The sequence below is a fragment of the Panthera onca genome, chromosome C1 (assembly GCF_046562875.1).
Source record: "Panthera onca isolate mPanOnc1 chromosome C1, mPanOnc1 haplotype 2, whole genome shotgun sequence".
Taxonomy (NCBI): Eukaryota; Metazoa; Chordata; class Mammalia; order Carnivora; family Felidae; genus Panthera; species Panthera onca.
Genome location: NC_138346.1, coordinates 185,854,901 through 185,875,468, shown reverse-complemented (window position 1 = coordinate 185,875,468; position 20,568 = coordinate 185,854,901). Strand labels below are relative to the sequence as shown.

The 20,568-nt window shown below is 39.8% G+C and overlaps 1 long non-coding RNA gene across 1 annotated transcript in view; it reads left to right on the top strand.

Annotated features, from left to right (window-relative positions):
• LOC144617255 (uncharacterized) overlaps positions 1-13,661 on the top strand; it is a 56,682-nt gene extending 43,021 nt beyond the window's left edge. Inside the window, exon 3 of the long non-coding RNA XR_013557616.1 lies at positions 13,556-13,661. This is a non-coding gene — a long non-coding RNA (uncharacterized LOC144617255). The remainder of the gene's footprint in view (positions 1-13,555) is intronic.
• Positions 13,662-20,568: the final 6,907 nt, after the last annotated feature.

Below are 20,568 nucleotides of genomic sequence, written 5' to 3'. Positions count from 1 at the left end.
TGAGATCAAGCCCCACGTCGGTCTCTGTGCTAATGGCATGGAGTCTCCTTGGGATTCTCTCTCTTCCTCTCTCTCTCTCTCTCTCTCACTCACTCTCTCTCTCTGCCCCTTCCCTACTAATGCTCTCACTCTCTCTCAAAATAAACAAATAAACTTTTTCTTTAATTAAAAAAAACAAAAAACATGAGAAACAAGTGTTGGTGAGGACGTGAAGAAAAAGGAACTCTCTTGCACTGTTGGTAGAATCAAACTGGTGCAGCCACTATGGAAACAATATGGAGGTTCCTCAAAAAATTAAAAATAGAATTACTGGGGCACTTGGGTGGCTCAGTCGGTTAAGCCTCCAACTTCATCTCAGGTCATGATCTTGAGGTTCATGAGTTTGAGCCCTGAATTGGGCTCTGTGCTTGACAGCTCAGAGCCTGGAACCTTCTTCGGATCATGTGTCTCCCGAGGTTCATGAGTTTGAGCCCTGAATCGGGCTCTGTGCTTGACAGCTCAGAGCCTGGAACCTTCTTCGGATCATGTGTCTCCCTTTCTCTCTGTGCCCTTCCCCTGCTCATGCTTTGTCTCTCTCTGTCTCTCAAAAATGAATAAATATTTTTTAAAATTTTAATAAAATTACCATATGATCCAGTAATTACACTACCGGGTATTTACCCAAAGAATACAACACTAATTTTGAAAAGATAAGCACCTCTATGTTTATTGCAGCATTATTTACAATAGTCAAATAATGGAAGCAGCCCAAAATGTCCATCAATAGATGAATGAACAAAGAAGATTGTGGTATATACATACAATGGAACATTACCCAACCATAAAAAAAGAATGAAATTTTGTCCTTTACAACAACATGGATGGATATAGAAAGTATAATGCTTAGCAAAATAAGTTAGTCAGAGAAAGACAAATGCCATATGATTTCACTCATATGTGGAATTTAAGACACAAAACAAAGGAAAAAAAGAGACAAACCAGAAAACAGAACTTTTTTTTTAAGTAACCTCTACACCCAACATGGGACCCTAACTCATGACCCTGAGATCAAGAGTCACATGCTCCACTGACTGAGCCAGCCAGGCACCCCTAGAAAACAGACTCTTAACTATAGAGAACAAACTGATGGTTACCAGAGGTGGCGGGGGGGGGGGGGGGGGGGGAGGGAAGGAATGGGTAAAATAGGTGGAAGGGATTAAGAGTACACTTATCTTGATGAGCACTGAGTAATGTATAGAAATGTTGAATCACTATATTGTACACCTGAAACTAATATAAAAGTATGTTAACTCTACTGGAATTTTAAGAAATTAGGGGTGCCTGGATGGCTCAGTTGGTTCAGCATCCGACTTTGGCTCAGGTCATGATCTTACAGTCTGTGAGTTCGAGTCCCACATCAGGCTCTGTACTGACAACTCGGATTCTGTGTCTCCCTCTCTCTCTGCCCCTCCCCCACTCATGCTCTCGCTCTCTCTCTCTCTCTCTCTCTCTCAAAAATAATAAAAACATTTTAAACACTGTTAAAAATTTTTAAATAGAAAACAATATCTGCTAAGGCTGAAGAAAAGAAAAAAACACATCTTTGGTATGGCCAAGAGTTTAAGGCCAAGACTTTAAGTGAATATTTATTCACTGACTTATTTGCTTATTCAACAGATGTTCAACAAATGCTTGTGTGTGCCAGTGTGTCCTAGAATTGTAGGGAATACAAAGATTAATTAAACCTGGTCCCTGAGCTCAAGGAATGTATGATTTTTTTTTTTAAGGTTCATTTATTTATTTTGAGAGAGAAAGCACGCACATGTGTGTGCCAGGTGGGGGTGGGGGCAGAGAAAGAGGGAAAATCCCAAGCAGGCTCTTTGCTGATGTGGGGCCCAGACCCACGAACCATGAGATCATGACCTGAGCTGAAATCAAGAGTTGGATGCTTAACCAACTGAGTCACCCAGGTGCCCCAAAGAATGTACAGTTTTTATCAGCCTTTTCCCCAAACTGCATTCGGGGTTTTGTAATCTTGTTTTCTATATAATTTACTTTCATGTAGCAAAATTCAATTACAACCTCAAGTTTATATCTCTGATAAGCTTCTTCCCTGGGACAGCCAGGACATTATTTCAATCTTCAGACTGACTCTCAAGCCACAGGACTGCAGTGTCTGACTACAAAACAGATCCTTGCATATCTGTTTATGTGCTTCCAGAACTTATTATCAGAATATAATAATAACTATAAAGGAATATTTGACTAAATAGAGATAGGTACCATATTCCTGGATGTTGGTCCTTCCCCAGTTCTTTCTTTTTTTTTTTAATTTGAGAGAGAGAGAGAGCAAGAGCAGGAGAGTGGAAAGAGGGAGAGAGAGAACCTTAAGCAGGCTCCATGCTCAGCAGGGAGTCTGATGTGGGCTTCGATCCCATGACCCTAGGATCATGACCTGAGCTGAAATCAAGAGTCTGACACTCAACTGACTGAGCCACCTAGGCGCCCTCCCAGTTAATGTATTTTTAAGTATAATTCTAATCAACATCAAATTAATTTTTAACTGTAACATGATTTAAAGATAATTTTAATATCTTCTGGAAGAATATAAAATAAAAAATGAGTGAAGATTTCCCCTTCCCAGAAACTTTAAGTGTTTTAAAAACTATAATTAATTAAAATAGTGGTAAATCTCTCAGAAGAATTCCAAATAACATATGTAGAGATTCCACCTCTAGGGTGCCTAGCTTAATTTCTGCTCTCTCCCCTCCAAGGGTCAGCTATACTTACTAACTCTATGAGAGGACAGGGCAGAGAAGGGGGAAAACAGTGATTTTATAATGGAGAAACTTGCTAACACAACCTTAACCAAGTGATGAAAATTAACATCATCAATGAAGTCACATGAGTATCATTTACCCCTGATGGGATAGGCAAGCGCACTTGACCTCTGTGATATTCTTTTCAACAGCTCATAAGCCCAGTCTAATTATGAGAAAACATTAGACAAACTCAGATTAGGGGACATTCTACAATATACTTAGCCAGTACATCTCAAGACTATCAAAGTCATTAGAAGCAAGGAAACACTAAGAAACTACCACAGACCAGAGAGACTAATAGAAGTTATAGAAACTAAATGCCCTGGATTGAAACAGAAAGAGGACATTAATGGGAAAAGTGGATGAAACTCAAAGTCTTGCACCTGGCTAATTATAATGTACCAATGTTAGTTTCTTAGTTTTGACAAATGTACGGTGGTAATTAAAGTAAGATGTTAACAATGGGGGGAAACTGAATGAGGTGTATACAGGAGCTGTCTTTGTGTGTTTTTTTTTAATTAAAAATTTTTTAATGTTTTAATTTATTTTTGAGACAGAGAGAGACAGAACATGAGCAGGGGAGGGGCAGAGAGAGAGGGAGACACAGAATCTGAAGCAGGATCCAGGCTCTGAGCTGTCAGCACAGAGCCTGACGCAGGGCTCAAACTCACAGACTGTGAGATCATGACCTGAGCTGAAGTCAGACGCTTAACCGACTGAGCCACCCCGGCGCCCCTACAGGAGCTGTCTTTGTAACTTTTCTGTAAATCTAAAATTATTCTAAAATAAAAGTTTATTTTAAAAGATAGCATGGGGGCACCTGGGTGGCTCAATGGGTTAAATGTCTGATTCTTGATTTGGGCTCAGGTTATGATCTCATGGTTTATGGATTCAAGCCCCATGTCAGCACAAAGCCTGCTTGGGATTCTCCCTCTCTCTCTGTCCCCTCCCCACATGCACTCTCTTTCTCAAAAATAAATAAGTAAATAAATAAATAAATAAATATCATGATGTAGGCATAATTACATGTAGATAGAGCAATGAGATTGAAGATAATTGCCTAGAAATAGTCTAGGTATATAAGAATATAAGAAAAAGAAGGTGTTATAAATTATGGGTAGTATATATATTATTCAACAAATAAGGTTGGACCACAGTTGTTCAGCAATTTGAAATGAAATGAAATTTGACCCTTACTTCTATTTATTCAACTATGAATAATCTATAAATATTATTGAGCACCACCTACATGCCAGGCATTATGTTAGGTATTAACACTGCCCCTGCTTTCAAGGTGCTTACAATTTAATGGGAAATGAGACATGAATAAGTAATTAGAAATGTAATTATTGTAAAGGGGAAATTCTGAGTGCTCAAAAAGTGTTCCTAACCTCGTCCAAGGCATCAAGAAGTCTTAGACTCAGGGCATACATTTAGGCTAACATCTGAAGACCAACAGAAATTAGCCAGATATCAAGGGGATAAAGAGTATTCTAGGAAGGGAGAACAACCCAAGTAGAGACCTGAGATGTATGAGATGACCTACAGAGAATGGTTTGTGTGGCAAGAAAAGAAAAAAGCTAAGGAAGTAGGGGGCGCCTGGGTGGCTCAGTTGGTTGAGCATCATACTTCAGCTCAGGTCATGATCTTGTGGTTCATGAGTTCGAGCCCCACATCAGGCTGGCTGCTGTCAGCGCAGTCCACTTCAGATCCTTTGTCTCCCTCTTTCTCTGTCCTTCCCTCCACTCTCTCTAAGATAAGTAAACATTAGGGACACCTGGGTGGCTCAGTCGGTTAAGCATCCAACTCTTGATCTCAGCTAAGGTCATGATCTCACAGTTTGTGAGTTTGAGCCCCACATAGGGCTCTGCACTGACAGTGTGAAGCCTGCTTGGGATTCTCTCTCCCCCTTTCTCTCCTCTCTCTCTGCCCCTCCCCTGCTCACTCTCTCTCAAAAATAAATATAAATAAATATACAAACATTAAAAAAAAAACTGAGGAAATAGTCCTAAAATACCCTAACATTAAACAATGAATGGTGGAGGAAGAGCCAGGCTTAAGGCAGGGATGTACGGGGAGAGATGTACAGGGAATTCCAAAGGAGAATGCAATATTAAAGCCAAGAACAGAAATTGTAAAATGCTGCTAAAGGTGTCCCTTGGATTTAGCAACATAAGATTATTGGTAATCTTTGTTGGGGGGGAGGGGGCAGGGGAGGAGAGAGAGAGCGAGAGCAGAGGAGAGGGGCACAGAGCGAGAGAGAGAGAGAGAGAGAGAGAGAGAGAGAGAGAGAGAAAATCTTAAGCAGGGTCCACGCTTAGTGTGGAGCCTGACCCAGGGCTCAATCCCATGACCCCAGGATCATAAGCTAAACCAAAATCAAGAGTGAGACGTTCAACCCACTGAGCCACCTAGGCGCTCTAAGATTATTGGTAATCTTAGCAAGAGCATTAGAATGATAGGAATAAAAGTCAGGTTAAGTGGTTTGAAAAGGGCAAGATATAGGACTTCTGGTTTGAAGATGGCAAAATGATCAGTTACAGCAGTCTCTTAAAAATACACTCCTTTCACCAGACTGAAAAATGCACTGGAAAGGGGGCATAGCATCCTTGAAAGGCTCTGTATTGCCATTCTCTGCAAGAGAGTGGGAAATGCTATCATTGAAATGGGCTCCCTGAATTCAACGTGTGATAAGAGTGATGGAGGCCAAGTGGAGCACTTTAAACTGTTAGAGATAAGGTAGGCGTCTCTCTCTCTCTTTCTCTCTCTCTCTCTGTGGTGTGCAGGGGTGGGGGGCAGTGTGCACTTGTGCAAAGATAACCAGAGTGGGGCTCGCTCTCCCTCTCGCTCTCCTTCTCTCTCTTCCTCGCTCACTCTCCCTCTCGCTCTCCCTCTCTCTCCCTTCCTCTCGAGAGGAAGGGAGAGAGAGGGAGAGCGAGAGGGAAAGCGAGAGAAAGAGGGGACACTTTTACTTGGCAGAAACAATGCACCTTCATTATCTTGTTTCAAGTCTGTGTTGACTCTCCAACTCTCTGTCATAATTTAGACTGTATAGAGACTTTGGTCATATCACCTTTTCATATTTCCTAACCAACTTCCATAGATAGTTAATTCACTACCTTGATAACATCATGCTGACTGTACCTAATGAACAGGAAATTGCTTAGCAAATACCCTAGAAGCCTTTGTAAGACACCTGCATGCCAGAGGGTAGAAAATAAACATTATAAAAATTAAGGAGACTCTTACATTGATAAATTTTCCAGGGGTCTAGTAGTCTGACGCATGTAAAGATATATTCTCCAAGGTGAAATGGAGAGTAGAAGAAAAGATGCCATTATTCTCTGAAGTCAGTTTACAGCCAGATATGTGGGAAGACATGAAAGCCATAGTAGCTTCCCAGGAAGCTCTTGAACACCACCTGCTTCTATTTCACTACTGCAGACTAAGACAATTGGCTCTCAGGTTTTTGAGAATCATGGCACCCTCTCAACGCTCTTGAGAATGACTCATTTATTGGTGTTTCAAAGCAATATTTTTGGTAGCACCCCCTGATCTTTGATGGTGGTTTCTTCAACCTTTACTATTCTGCTTGTCCAATGGTTGTATAAGCCCCTAACTCATATATTAAACTTTTCATATCTGGACAACATAGAATAGTTCCTGTTTTCTGATCCAGTCCCACAGAAATCTAAATGTCTAAGTGGTTGTACAAATTTACTATGCTATTGACTCTGTGGGTTTCCTCTTTTATGAATTAGCCATTTGTTATTATTTGTCCATTGTTCTGTGGTTGGTATGATGGTTAGTTTTGTATGCCAACCTGACTAGGCTATAGTACCCAGCTTTAAAATCAAACACTAATCTAGATATTGCTCTGAAGATACTTTGTAGATGTGGTTGCCATCTATAATCAGTTGACTTTAAGTAGATTATCCCCATTAATGTGAGTGGGTGTCATCTAATCAGTTGAAAGTCTTTAAAAGCAAAATCTGAGGCTTCCCAGAGAAAAAGAAATTCTATCTCAAGACTGCAAGACTGCAGCATCAACTCCTGCCTAAGTTTCCAGCCTGCCTCATATCTCCCCTATTGGTTCTGTGTTTCTGAAGAATCCTAACTGATGTAGATTGATACAGATTCTGGTTTAGAAAATGGAGTGGTTCTGTAACAAATACCTAAAATTGTAGAAGTAGCTTTGGAATCGAGTCATGGTTAGAAGCTAGAAAATTTTTTAGGCACATGATAGAAAAGGCCTAGATAGCCTTGAAGAAACTGTTTTGGAAATAATGGAGATTAAGGTGCTTCTGGTGAGGTCTCAGAGGCAATGAGGAACCTGTTACTGGACACTGGAAGAAAAGCAATCCTTGTTGTAAGATGGCAAAGAACTTGGCTGAATTGTGTTTTACTGTTGGGTGGAAAGTAGAAATTGTAAGCAATGAACTTAAACATTTAGTTCAAACTATTTCCAAGAAAAGTATGAAAGGTGTGGCCTGATTTCTCCTTATTGCTTATAGTAAAAATGTGAGGGGAAATAGATAAGTTGAGGAAGGAACTATTAAACAAAAAGGAACTTGCACTTGGTGATTTGAAGAATTCTCAGCCTATCCAGATAGCATGTTGTAGAAACAGAGCCAAGAGTGATGCTGGACAAACTTTTGCTGAGGAGATTAAATTTGTGACTTATGGGTCTAAATCAACCTTCTCAGCATGATCCAGGAATAGAAATGGGTTCTCCAGAAAAAAATCTTTGGAGAACCCTCTTATGTAATGGCATGAATCCCCTTGACATATATGGAAGATCAACACAGTTTTTTGAAAATGGTATATCAGCAGAAACACTGCCAGTTTGGACTGAAGGGGCCAGAGACAGAACTAAATGAAGGAAAGTTGTCAGACTTCAAAGATTCTAACCAGCAGGAAATGAGCTGTATTCAACTACAAATATGTGCTATGCTTCAGGTAAAAGGAAGAATGACTCCAAGGGCAATACTGTAGACACAGACACAGAGGCACAGGCTACAGAGGCTTCCTCCAGCCCAGAGGGCAGATCAAGCCACAAAAAATGATTCTCAGGCCTTGAAACCAAATGGAATTTGCCCTGCTAGGTTTCGAACTTGCTTGAGACTAGTTACTCTTATTCCTTCCATTTTCTCCCTTTCAGAATAGGAGTATCTATCATATGTTTGTCTCGCCATTGTATTTTAGAATCAATATGTTTTCTAGGTTTAGAGGTCCATAGATGGAGAAAAATTTTGTTTCAGGGTGGTCCATACCCCGAATCTCACTGATACCTGATTTAGATTATCTATATTGTGAGATTGGGGATTTAGAGTTGATACTAGAATAAATTAACATTTTGGGGGATTTAGGATAGAATAAAAGTTTTTTGCATGTGGAATAGATATGAATTTGGGGGTTCAGATGGCAGATGGTAGGGGTTTGAATAGTGTCCCACCAGAACTTCAAAATGAGACCTTGCTTAGAAATACAGTCTTTGCGGATGTAAGTAAGTTAAGATTAAATCATACTAGAGTAAGGCGGGCCCCAAATATAATGACTGGTGTCCTAAGAAGCCCATGTTAAGACACAGAGACACAGAGAATAAGGCCATGTGAAGACAGAGGCGGAGACTGGAGTGATGCAGCTACAAGCCAAGAAATGCCAAGGTTTGATGGCAATCACCAGAAGGTAGGAGAGAGGCATGGAATAATTCTCCCTTAGAGCCATTAGAAGGAATCAGTCTTGCTGATGCCTTGATTTTGGACTTCTAGACTCCAGGACTGAGAAAATAAATTTCTGTTTTTCAAGTTATTTGGTTTGTGGTAATCTGTTACAACAGGCCTAGAAAACTAACACAGTCAGTATTTAGGTGTTGATTGGTACGTCTTAATTATATATATATAGTATATATATATATATATATACTATATATATATATATATAGTTGGACGTTTCTTCCAACCTGCCACTTAACTTTTCACTTTGTCTATGAAACCATTGAGGTACGTAATTTTCAACACAAAAGATATAAAATTTTTCCTTCATGGTTTGTGCTTTTTGTGTCCTGTTTAAGAAATCCTTCATAACTTGGGGTGCCTGGGTGGCTCAGTTGATTAAGCATCCAACTTCAGCTCAGGTCGTGATCTCACGGTTCATGGGTTCGAGCCCCGCGTCAGGCTCTATGCTGACAGCTGAGAGCCTGGAGCCTGCTTCCGAGTCTGTGTCTTCTCTCTCTCTCTGCCCCTCCCCCACTCATGCTCTGTTTCTATCTGTCTCAAAAATAAACATAAAAAATATTTTAAAGAAATCCTTCATAACTTGAAATGATGAAGAAATTCTCCCATATTTGCTTCTAAAAGTTTTTATGAATGGTATGAAGTACGATTGTAATTTTTTTCAATCAATTCCTCCAGCACCATTTAATAAATACCTATTCCTCCTCCATTGGCATGCAATTTTATCTTCAACATTTATCACATTCCATATTTGCAGGATTCTATTTTTGGTCTCTTTCTTCTGTTCCATGGATCATTTGCCTATCTTTACACCTGTAACACATTAATTACTATAATTTTACAGCAGTGGTTCTCACCCAGAAGTTATTTTACCTCTCAGGGGACATTTGGCAATACCTGAAGACATTTTTGGCTGTTATAAACTGGGGGCAGGGGGCATGCTACTGGCATCTAGAGGGTATAAGCTAGAAATGCTGCTAAACATCCTACAATGCACAGTACAGTACCCCCACAACAAAGAATTATCCTGTCCTAAATGGCTCTGTTTTGACAGCCCTGTTTTTTTTTTAAGTATAATTAACATAGAGTGTTATATTAGTTGCAGATGTATAATATGATTCAACAACTCTATACATTACTCAGTGCTTATCACAATCAGTGTACTCTTAATCCCCTTTACCTATTTCATCCATCCCCTCAACCACCTCCCTGCTGGCAACTACCAGTTTGTTCTCTGTATTTTAAGAGTCTGTTTTTTTTTTTTGTTTGTTTGCCTCTTTTTTCCTTTGAGTGTTCATTTGTTTTATTTCTTAAATTCCACATATGAGTGAAGTTATATGGTAGTTGTCTTTCTGTGACTGACTTATTCTGCTTAGATTATACCCTCTAGGTCCATCCATGATGTTCTAAATGGCAAGATCTCATTATTTTTTATGGCTGAGTAATATTCCAGCATGCGCGCACGCACACACACACACACACACACACACACACACACACATATATATATATATATATATATATATATATATATATAGCCCCTGTTCAAATTATTGTAAAATCCAGGTGCACCAGCTGGCTCAGTCAAGCATGCAACTCTTGATCTCAGGTTTGCAAATTTGAGCCCCAAATTGGGTATAAAATTTACTTAAAAATAAAATCTTTAAAAAACTATTGCAAATTCAAAATAAACTTACACAGTAGAACTTTACTGTGTTTAAGGGTATATAAATGTAGGGCAATAAGTATATAAAAAGGTATATAAGGATTGGACAGCAATGTTCGTGAAAAGACCAACAGTGAAATCCTTTGTTTGGAGAAAATGCTCATCAATTGTGTCTGAATTAATGGCAGAGAATCTGTGATAAAAACCACAGAATGAAAGTTAGCACCATTTAATCTCCCTCCCTCCACCCATCCCAGCTTTTCAGAAGTTTGGAAGGAAGGCCTGCAGGGTCATTAAATTCTCTCTGTGGTAGCAGGATGGATGTGTTAGTCTCAAACCATCCATAATAGATGGATGTCTAGTCTAGCCTTAGAAATCTATTCATATGCTGTTTGCTCCTAAAGCTTCCCTCAGCAGTTAAGTGTTTTTAGAATTTTAATATTTATTAAATCCAAACCTCATCAACTTACTTCCAAAGCCCAGATAATGGCAGGCAAGATCTGTTGTAATTGATTCGTCACCTGTTCTTCCCTTGCCAGGTTCTCATCTTACATGCCAGGCACTTTCCAATGTCAGACTACTTCCTTTCTCTCCTAATTGCCAGACTTTCTTCTATTTAGTCTTACATCACCTCTATCCTTCTCTCCTCCCATTTGTGCCTCCCCTCTCCTTTCCTGGGTGCTTGACTTTCAGTCTCCTTTAGATCCAATTCTTGGAGCACTTCTGATTCTAGCTGCTAGATTTTGCAACTTTTCAGTTACCTGCCTTACTTTTTCTGAACAGTAATGCTTTAGGCATAGGATTAAAATATCTACTTGTGTGTCACTGCAGCTGGCTAAGGGAAACTGATGACTATTTTGTACACTATTTCGCCTGTGTAGTTCTCTCTCCATTGTGCACTTGTGTCCTGGTCTCCCCCTTCTCACACCTCCTTTTCTTCACTTCATCTCTCTCCTCCAGATATAGGTATATAGGAGAGGTATATTTGTAGCTCTCAGAATGGAAGTTCAAGAGGGTAAAATGGAATGACTTAGGAGCAAGGCAAGGAGAGAGGGCAGGGTCAGTTGAAGGCTTGTATAGAACAGGTGGGAGGTAGATTCAGAAAGGAAACGTGGCTCCATTGAAGAGGATTCATCCCGGGAGTCACATGGAGGAAGCAGCATTAACCCTGATCCTTATTCTCCCCAGGGCAGTGGGTTTTTTTGTCCTACCTTAGGTGAATTCACCTCAGATGAATTTCACTCCAAGTGTCAGGAAGGAGTGATTGAACCAGAGTCATCTGTTTTTCTCACAGATAAAGGTGGCAGGTCTGTCACTTCTGAAGAGAAGGTCTCAGGAGAAGAGCTGGGCTCCTCTAGTTTCTATCCTGCCCTAATCTTGCAGCATCATCTTGGCTGTATCTGGAAGTGGGAGATAAGAATACTGTTTCTTATCTGTAATACACTGGCTCTTTGCCTATAGACCTATTTAGATTATAATCTCCTAGAACCACGTTTAGCAATGCTACATAGAAAAAAGCATAAACTGTTGTATCAGATAAACATAGGTGCAATTTTCAGCTCTGCCACTCACCAGCCATATGACTTGGAGCAAGTCAGTTAGCCTCTCCAAGCCTCAGTTTTCTCATGAGGATTAAAGTACCTATGGGGCACCTGGGTGGCTCAGCTGGTTGAGAATCCGACTCTTGATTCTGGCTCAGGTCATCATCCCTGGAGCATGGGATCAAGCCCCATATTAGATTGCTTAGGATTCTCTCCCTCTGTCCTTCTCCCCTGCTCTCTCGCTCTCTCTCTCTCTCTCTCTCAAATAAAAATAATTTCACTACATTTCATAACACTATGAGGGCTGAGACTGTGCCAATTTGCCCCCGTTTGTAGTTCAGTACCTGGCACAGAGTATGCCCTCAATAAATATTAGTTACAACTGAATGAATGAGTAGGCACCTAACAAACTGTAGCCAGATATCTCTTTGTCCAGGCTGATTCTGGCTGATGGTAATGATACTGTGCCCTGACACAGTCCAAGAAAAAAAAAAAAAAAAATCACTACATCAAGGGGCACCTAGGTGGCTTGGTCGGTTAAGCGGCTGACTTAGCTCAGGTCATGGTCTCATGGTTTCTGAGTTCAAGGCCTGCATCAGGTTCTGTGCTGACAGCTCAGAGCCTGAAGCCTGCTTCGGATTCTGTATCTCCCTCTCTCTCTGCCCCTCTCCCCCGTGCTCTCTCTCACACCACCGCCTCTCTTTCTCAAAAATAAATAAACATTAAAAAATTCACTACATCAAATCCAGAGATAGTGGCACACTAGTCTAATGTGCCTAGGGGATTACATCATGTCCCACGGGGTAAAAGAGGCTTGTGTGAAACGCAACTTTCAATAGTATTGATTATGCCCACTGAGGAGTTTAATATAGTGCTTCTTAAACCTTAATGTGCCTCTGAATCACCTGGGGATCTTGTTAAAAAGCAGGCTCTATCTGTGCCATCTCTCCATGCTGTCATAATGGTGCATATCAGTGTCCTGACTGATGCTGTCAAGAATATCAACAATGCCGAAGAGAGGCAAACACTAGGTTCTTATTAGGCCATGCTCCGAAGTCATTGTCCAGTTTCTAATTGTAATGCTGAAACATGGTTACATTGATGAATTTGAAACGATTGGTGATCACAGAGCTGGGAAAGTTGTTATGAACCTCATGAGCAGGTTAAACAAGTATGGAGTAATCAGCCCCATATTTGATATGCAACTCAAAGATCTAGGAAAATGGTAGAATAACCTGCTCCTATCCTCTTGATTTGGCTTCATTATACTGACAGCTAGTGTCATGGACCATAAAAAGGCAAGACGAAAACAGAGAAGAGGGGAAATCCTGGGTTTCTTTTCCTAGGGATGTAATACATACATGCAAATAAATGCCTCAATGGATTTAAAAAAAAAATCAGATTTTGATTCAATAGTTCCAAGTGGAGGCCAGACAAGCTCCCTGGTGATACTGAGACTCCTGGCTTAGGGGCCTCATTTTGAGTAACAGGAGTCTAACAGGAGTCAACAAACTTTTTCTGTAAAGGACCAAATAGTAAATACTGTAGCTTTGTGAAATGTATATTTTCTGCTGCTACTGCAGAACTCTGCTGGTGTAGAACAAGAGCAGCCATAGACAACATGAAACAAATGGGTGTGGTTGTGTTCCAATAAAACTGTATTTACAAAAACTAGGCCTATGGGCTGTAATTTGCCTACAGCCGGTCTAATATAGTTAAGATCAATATATCATTCTTATAATAAACATCAGTGAGCTTGTCTCCTAAGCTCCCAATAATTCCCACATACATGACAATTTGCCCTTCCTACAGATCCACCTCCCTTTACCGACAATCTACATGATTCCAGGAGCAGAGCACCCACTGCCAGGTTCCCACAACAGGACTGACTCCAGACTCCAGCTGATTGGTACAGGGTAGGTAGTGGCATGATTCACATCCTATTCTACAAAATGTTGTGCTCCATGGGTGCATTTTGAATAGAAAACAGGATGAATGGCAACCTCTAGAGTTGTCCAACTTAATTGAACTCGGCACTTGACTGAAGTAGGCTACTCATAGTCTTTCCTCAAGATTCTGGAATTAAATCTAGGAGATCCCTACTTCAGTCTTCTGTCCTCTTTTGTTTTTAATTTTTTTAATGTTTATTTATTTTTGAGAGAGAGAGACACAGAGTGTGAGTGGGAGAGGGTCAAAGAGAGAGGGAGACAAAGAATCCAAAGCAGGCTCCAGGCTTTGAACTATCAGCACAGTGCCCAATGTGGGGCTTGAACTCATGAACGGTGAGATCAGACCTGAGCCAAAGTTGGACGCTTAAATGACTGAGCCACCCAGGTGCCCCTAAATTTTTTTTAAGTTTATTTATTTTGAGAGAGAGAGAGAGCAAGAGGGGGAGGGGCAGAGAGAGAGGGAGAGACAGAATCCCAAGCAGGCTCCACATTGCCAGTGTGGAGTCCAATGCGGGGTCTGAACCCACAAAATGTGATATCATGACCTGAGCCAACATCAAGAGTAGGACACTTAACCAACTGAGCCACCTGGGCATCCCAGTCTTTTGTCCTCTTAAAGGGAGGGTATATAAGTGGAGATGGAATCCTTTTTTTAACCCTCTTGATTGGGATGCAGAGAAAGTTAGTAGTGAGAAGGAACGAAGCAGATATTCAGAGAAACAATGATGAGAGGGCTTCCTGGGTTCTCTGTAGCACTGCAGTCCTTGGCTCCAGGACATTTCTGAGGCCCAGAGGCATCCTTGACCTTGGATTCTATGAGAGGACCTGTATCCTTATATAAATTCACTTTGCTTTTGCTTAAATCCAGTAGAATTCTGTCACAATCAGTAGAATGCATTCAGTAGAATGCAAACCGCAGTCCTAATAGCATTAACTAACCACAAAAGAGTACTTCAATAAAATTCAAAGTTGGTAGGATTTTTTTTTTTAAATCAATGTACAGACTATTTCAGGAGCACACATTTTTGTTTGAAACTGGAGTTCCCAGACAAGAAAGTATGTGAAATTTCATAAATATTAAAGTACATCTGTATCCTAATGATCTATATGGTAATAAATAATTTTGTCAGCTGTACAGTAATTCTCAGCCCCTTGCTTCAGGTAAAGTTCAGTGGCAGAGGAAAAAAAAAAACAACTATTCCTTGGGGGCAGAAAGGGATTTACTGCAAGGTATCAAATGGCTTACAATATTGTTAGATGGGCTAAAGAAACTCTAGGCTGATCTTCCAGGAGCAGTTTCTAAGCCAGACCATAGAACTGGGCTATGAAGGAAGCTGCTGTTCCTGCCAAGAACAGGAAGCTACCTGCTGAATCAGAGAGTAGCCACTAGTAGTCACAAGCTCTGGAACCATGCCAACTTTTCCATATCAGGAAGCTACCTGCCAAATGAAGGAACTATCACCTCTGCTTCCAGGTCTAAACCAAACTGCTTGCCTCTAAACCACCAGGACCAGCAAGATAGATGCCTCAAATTTTCCCTTTCTTTCCCCTCTTAACTCAGTTCATTTTCAGGTCCCAGGTGAATGCATTTGACTGAAGAAACCCATATCTCATCCAAAACCCTAGCAACAAAGGAGTCTGGAAAATGTCGTCCTAAGCTTTTCAGTTTTCAGCATTCCAGGAAGACACACTATAATGAGACTAGAACAGATGTTGAGTGAGCCAGTCCACAGAATCAGTCACACCTCTAATTGACCACACAGTTGTAAAACAAAAATTATATTTTTGTGAAGAAAATTTAAACATGAGCAAACAAACAATAACACAGTAGTTCACTCCATTTGTCAGACTGATGCTAGCATAATTCAGACTTTCCCTATTTTTGCCAGATAATGTTACTTATGCATTTATTCCTATTTAGGCATCTGGAAAATCTTTTACCATCTGAATGATTATGATGAGTAAACAGATTTATTCACTCATTCATTTATTCAACAAATATGTTTTGAATGCCTGCTAAGTGCCAGGCATTGCTTCTGTGCTGCAGCTACAACAGGGAACAAAGGATGTTATATTCTCCAGGTCAGGATTCCCTGTGAAAATTTCCTCCATCCTCTGTGAGGCTGAAGGATTCAGCAGGTTCTGTTGACCGAGGTAAAGACAAAGCAATTACACTGGTGGGTGACCCTTAAATATTTGGCCTTTTAAACCCAAAAGGTGCAAACATTTGGTCAAAGGATGCAACAACATATAAGCCAACTTTATTGACTTAAAAATTGGGTAAAAATCTAGATTTAAGATATATTTTTTAAAAAAAACTTCTCGTGACCAAAATTCCACCATTATTTGATGATCCTTAATAATTTTGTCTCATCTGTTTTACTTTTATGCCAACTAATCTTTGGTAGTATGTAGTGAAAGAGCAAATATAATTAATCTTTCCTTGGACTAAAATCACTCAGTTAAACACAGTTGTTCAAGGGTCAGATAGTTTTGCTGACTTTTTCATCCATATGGATGAAAAATTCTATAAAGTAAAACACAGAGAAAAGTCAAAACAAAGTTTCAGACACCTGTTAGTAACATGACTAATATAATTACTGATTGATGCCAAATTAAAAAGCAAATAAAGGAAACAAAGTAGTATTCATGAATTTGCTGATTCATTCAGTAAATAAGTATTTATTGAAAACCTATCATAGTAGTTATCTAGCATGCAGAAGGGCATTGGGTGGCCCAAGGCATGTCCCATCAGGTTCACATGGAACAGCCTCTTGGACCAAGAGCTCAACTTGTAGAGCCTAATGTGGGGTTTGATTCCATGACCTTGAGATCATGACCTGAGCTGAAATCAAGAGTTGGATGCTTAAATGACTGAACCACCCAGGAGCCCCCAAAACATTTTATACTCAGAACGTAAATTACAAAATCACCAACTTAAATTATTTTAAAATACAGTAAAACCTTGGATTGCGAGTAACTTGTTCTGTGAGTGTTCCACAAGACCAGAGCATTTCTAATAAATTTTAACTTGATAAGTGAGCGATTTCTCACAAGTAGTACGTGACGCTGAACGTCACATGATCACAACTGAGCCAATGGCCCAAATTCGCTTTGATATACCAGTGCTTTGGATTACAAGCATGTTTCCAGAACAAATTATGCTCACAAACCAAGGTTTTACTGTATTAAAAAATGGAGCTGATAAGTTGCTGAACCTTAAGAACAAAGTTTTGTTTGCCACTTGGTAAAAGCAGCCAAAACTCACAAATAAAAGATGATGTCAACTTAGCAAAATGGGTATAATTCAACTATCACCTTGAGTCTCCCAGTCTGCTGGGGTTACTCTTTAATATCCAAATAAAAATTACTCAAGACACTGTCACAAGGAATGAAGAAGTTTAGGCCCTCCCAGTGTTTTGTACATCCTTTGGGAAGGACCCATGTTTTCCTTCTCACTCATTCTCCTGTTCTCCAGCTCACAATGATTTCTTTTGCCCAAGGCTCTTCCTAAGACCTAGCCTTCCCATCTTTTCAGTGCTTCTCCTCACTGCTCTACTCTCTCCAAGTTGCCCAGGCCTATTGCCCTAGCTGCTCCAAAACTCCAAATTCCTCTCATTTCTTGCTTTCTTTGGCAGATCAGTTCTGCTCTCTCCAGTCCTCCTCTCCCCTACCCATTCCTCGTCCCTCCTAAAACTCATACATTGTTTTCCTCAACAATAAGAACCATCTATGTGTGCCATGAATGCTGTTCCCATCCTGAAAGTGAAAATGAGCCATGACTTTTTTCTGAAGAGCAATTTTTCCCAGGACACAGAGAATATTATTCCTTTAACATCAACATTGGCCTTTCCTCTGTCCCTCAGCATATACTGTTCCCTCTGCCTGAAACCATACCCCCCACACACACACTCCTCCCAATCCTTCTCATGGCCCATAAATTCTATACAACTTCAAATCTCACTCAGGAATCATTATGTCCAGCACCTGGTATGTGATTGGTGACTAAATAAATACATTAATTATTTCTTCTCAACTGTCAAATACAAATCATATTCATTTCCAGAAAAGATCTTCGGGAAAAACAGACCAAAATTTACTCAGATTTAATCTAATCAATCTTATATTCTAAGCTTCCATGGCCATCAGTTTCTGATTTTTCTGCTTTGTCTCTAAAAATTTTATTGGCTCCTCCAGGTTGAAGATTAGCCAAGATTAGAACATGCTTCTCTCTCCTTACTCCTTCCTTATATTCATTTACTCCTGTAATTGATGTATTTCCAGATGGATCATGCTGCTTGTCAGAAACCCAGCTGCTTCCCGGTGGTCTTTTTTAAAAGCCCTTTCTGGCATCTTGTCATTTGGTCAACATTTTAGGTTTGCATTTCTGCTTCTGCAAGTGGAATAACTGCAGCAGGGGCTATTGGCTAACACAGTGCTTTCAGTTTCTTAAACATTTGTTCTTTAGATTGTTTAGAAAAGGGCTGCTTTCATACTGTAAGAAGCAAATTAGAGAAAAGAGTGCACACATTAATTCAGATTCAGTCTTAAGGTGGGGACAGATAATAATATGGCAATGATGTTATAATAATTATTTATTGTGTTGTTGGTTCTATTTACCCAGAACATTCTTATATACATTACAGGTGAGCAAATCAAATATTTCATCAGCCTCAATGTTCTGCAAAATGTCGTATCAGTAACCTGTAATATCTTGGGTGTTCTGTTGTCACCCTTTCAATACATTACAAATGGGAAAGATATCTATTATCAATAAGTTTACTATTTCCTGTTCCTGAAAACACTATTTGTACCACCAGAGAGATTCTTGCCTTTTTTCTTACACAGATTTTATTATCTAGTCATAATCTGACTATAAAAGAGGCTTGTTCAAACTTGCCTGTTGAGCAAACAGGAGAGTAATGCAAGGTAATGATTACTACATGGGCTTTGAAATCAACAAATGCCTCTGCATACTGGCTCTGTGATTTTAGATGAATCATTTTAATTCTATGAACTCTAGGATGCTATATTATAAAATGGAGGGGCAGCATATTGACTACTTCTTCAATTAATGACTGTAAGAATCAAATGAGATTAGACTTGTGGCATAGTAAGCATAGAGCCTGAAATACAGCAAGTGCTTCAACAGGAGTCACTACTGTTGTTGTTGTTGTTGTTGTTGTTGTTGTTGAGCCCTGTCATGCAATTTTATTAACTGTATGATATTTTTTCCAATTTTATTGAGAAATAATTGACATATATCTCTGTATAAGTTTAGGGCTACAGCATGATGGTTTGATTTATGTACATCATGAAATGATTACTAACATACATCTTCTCATATTATTGTGGTGCTTTTACAATCTGAAAAATTCTATTCCCCTCAAGGTTCCTTTTCAGTTTTGATCAGTGTCCAAGGAAAACGTGTAAGTAGTAAGTATCCTATTTTCATTCATGATTTGTTCATAAAATCTTGCATCAAAGTCAAATGTATGAAAATTTAACTTTATCAAAGAAGGGAAAGGAGCTCTATTCTCAATAAGCAAATATATATGCAGATATACTTTTTGCCCCTTAAAATGAACACAAAAAAAGGGGCACCTGGGTGGCTCAGTCGGTTAAGAGTCTGACTCTTGACTTTGGTTCAGGTCATGATCTCAGGGTTGTGAGATTGAGCCATGCATAAGGCTACACGCTGAGCATGGAGCCTGCTTAAGATATTCTCTCTCTCTCTCTCTCTCTCTCTCTCTCTCCCCCCCCCCCACCCCACTGGCACTCTCTCTCTGTAAAATAAAATAAAATAAAATAAGACACAAAATAAACCAAGTTAACACTAATGGACATCCAAATGAAAATAAAGAGTTAGCACTTTCAGGTTAACCATTTGGTAGCCATCCCAACTGCAATGTATTTATAAGATATATACATTTGATCACCACTATCAGCAATTTCATCTTTCCATTTTCAATTTATTTATGTAAAATATCAGTAAAATGCACAAAATATTTAAAGTTGGACTAATAGTGCTGCACCTACAAACACGGCAAAATCAAACTGTTGCTTGCCACAATGTAACAGATCAATATGTTCACTTATCAGCAGATGTGCAAAATGTTTTATTTAGAGGTATAAGTTTAATGTATAAAAGTACAGGTTGTAGGTAACCCAAGAACTACACCTACTGCTCCTTTGACAATTTTTCTTTGTTTTTTTTAATGTTTATTTATTTATTTTGAGAGAGAGCACGCATGGGGGAAGAGCAGGGAGAGGAAGAGAGAGAGAGAATCCCAAGCAGGTTCCACACTGCCAACGCAGAGCCCAACACAGGGCTGGATCCCACGAACCCTGAGATCATGACCCGAGCCTAAATCAAGAGTCAGTTGCTTAACCAAATGAGCCACCCAGGCACCCTGACAATTTTTCTAAAGTTAATGCCACTAATACTTTTTGTAACAATCATTCACCTGAGAATGTTAATAGGCAACTCTTTTTTTTTTTTTTTAATATTTGTTTATTTTTGAGAGAAAGAGAGACAGAGTGCAAGCGGGGAAGGGAGGCCAGAGAGCCTGACACGGGGGCTCAAATCACCAACTGCGAGATCATGACCTGAGACAAAATCAGACAGACACTTAACCGCTTAACCCACTGAGCCACCCAGGCGCCCCAGTGGGCAACTCTTTTTAATGATGGTGACATAAGGTTGCAGAGGAGACTTCTGGGCAGAAAATGCTGGGAAGTAACCCATTCTACCTTTTCATTAGGCTAGCTACTTCTAGGTGATATATGTAGTAAGGCTAGTTAATTCCTTGGGTATGAGCCCACTGCTCATGGACAGAATACCATGACAGTGGATAAAGCATTCTCAAGAAAGTT